General features: G+C 38.2%; 1 pseudogene; it reads right to left on the bottom strand.

The window, feature by feature from the left end:
* Positions 1–1444: 1444 nt before the first annotated feature.
* Positions 1445–1920, bottom strand: LOC143606416 (calmodulin-binding protein 60 B pseudogene; annotated as a pseudogene).
* Between the last annotated feature and the right edge of the window lie 449 nt (positions 1921–2369).

Genomic DNA, 2369 nt, shown 5'->3' with positions numbered 1-2369 from the left:
TATACTGTTCCTTTACTGCCGGCTATGCACTGTTCCACCAACTGTAGGCTACGCACGTCCCACAGTGAGGGTAGGTGAGTAGGCAGCGGCTAATAGTGACAAACAATACTAGAGGGTGCTCCTCCTTGTACTGTTGTCGGTGAGCTGTCACCCTGTGATTGGTTCATGGGCTGTTTTGGTCAGATCGTCTATTTTGCCCATACCTTGGCAGGTATAGTACAAAAGATCTTCCAGAAGCATATGGACTGGCTCATTTGGGCGGGAGTGTTCCCGCCTTGCTCATTCCTTCAGGTGACATTACTGAAGTATCGAGTTAGTGCCTTGTGCGTGTAGCCTTGCTATTAGTGCGGGTAGCCTTCCCTGATGGCTTGTATCCGCAGCTGCGGGAACAAGCGGGGTACTTCACCATTGGGAGGCTTTCCCTGCGGGAACAGCTGGCGTACTGCGCGTAAGGTCTTCATCTCTGAGCATGGTGGGTCCTGCGGAAGCAGTTGGTCCTTGCGCAGACGTCCCTCTTCAAGGTGAGTCTTGCGGGTCCAACTGGGCTCTGCTGGGACCTACCTCTTCATGAGTTAAAAGTAAGCATAAGCCAACAGATTTTTATTTTTTTTTTTTGTATTTTGTTAAGAAAATGAATGTGTTTGTGCTCGCATATGTTTGTTTGTTAATACTCGACAACCAGTTCACAAACATAAGCCATCATGAGTTAAAAGTAAGCATAAAAATCTAAATTAAAATATGTTAAACCTCTCAAAAATTAAAACAAATAAATCTCATCTCATGGTTTTATATAATCAAACTGGTTTAAAAGTGTGTTAGTAATAATTGAATTGGAACGAATATTCAAATTAACATACAAAATGGATGAAAAAAAATATAGACAAAACTTAAATGAAACAACATAAATGAACATAAATTGCCAAACTTAAACGAACATTCACAAACACAAATGAACAAATAAAACATTTGTACATGTTCATTCGTTTAATCATATGGATAAGAATGTGCTCATGTTCAATAGTTTATGATATGAACAAACATAAATGTACTTTGGGCCGAATGAACCACAAACGATTCACTTAACATTCAGTTCATTTATAAAAGATAAAAGTTTGTTTACACTATTAAAACTGTATCACAGCATAAACACAAGAGGGTTGTTATGTTACATCTTAGTCACCACAACGCAAGAACAACTAATACAGCACACCAAATCAATCACTCAAATCAGACGTTTTTTCTTAGGCTTCGACGCTTGTCCGAGCCATAAAAACTTTTATGACACAACAAACACCATTCCTAATATTCCAGTCCAACACCGAAATGTTACATTTGAAACCGCCTGGAACTGAAGTTATCACCATACACAACAGCAGGCTTTTATTTGTCAACCTGACACCACATGTGTCTTCCATGTTTAACCGCCAAAACACGGATACTAGAATCATGGGTCATCTTCCAACTCAACTATTTGGGCCCTTCTTTCGGCCGCTTGCTTCCTTATAAAGATTCCCCACCTCAAAGCCGCCTTAAGTTTAAGCCACCCCACCACAGCTTTCCCAGAAGAAGGCGTTTTATCCGCATCCAATCCATACCCGAAACTTGGAGTGTTTGGCATATAACCCGTTGAATACGGATAATAACTTTCGTTGACTTGACTGCCCGAGGTTTGACTTTGACCATTGTTGAATAACCGAAGCAAATGCTGCATATCATCATTTTCAAGCATTTCATGACTTCTCATACGAATTTCTTCTTCGGGAAAGTAATCGTCTGATCCTCTAAACGAAGAACTTAAATTTAATGTGTTGGTGTTGCCTGAAAGGAAATTAGGGGTAGATGCCTGTGTCAATCCAAGGGCTAGTAAGTTGTTATCATCCCCGAGAGGTTGTTGTGGGCCGTTGATCAAGGGATTGGGGGCTAAAAGATAAATGTTAAAACTTAAGTGACATAATTATGAAGAACCAAACTAAAACTTTATGAGCCAAAAAGTAAATATTCAAAACTTAGTGGCAACACTATAAAGAACGAAACTTCTCAAATTGGTTTTTAATTATATATATACTAGTTTTTATCTCCCGTATTACTGGGGTTGTTTTATATTATTTGTTTCTAATATTTATTTACTTTTTGAATTTTTATTTTTTTTATTGTATGTGTGACATTCGTCAATTTCGGGTCTTGTTTGTATTCGTTTTGTATTTGTTTTACAATGTAAACCGACCCGTTTTGTAAACCGAAACTTTGTATATACTCAAAATGATGGATTTTATGTTACAATATTGTTTTACACTTGTTGGGTCTTGAAAACATTCATTTCGGTCTTTAAAACGCGTAAAAATCACCTAAAACGAACTACATGGACTAAA

The sequence above is a fragment of the Bidens hawaiensis genome, unplaced genomic scaffold, assembly GCF_021521415.1.
Source record: "Bidens hawaiensis isolate Kalapana, Puna unplaced genomic scaffold, B.hawaiensis_p1.1 tig00074712_1, whole genome shotgun sequence".
NCBI lineage: Eukaryota > Viridiplantae > Streptophyta > Magnoliopsida > Asterales > Asteraceae > Bidens > Bidens hawaiensis.
This window is presented reverse-complemented; position numbering and strand designations above follow the sequence as displayed.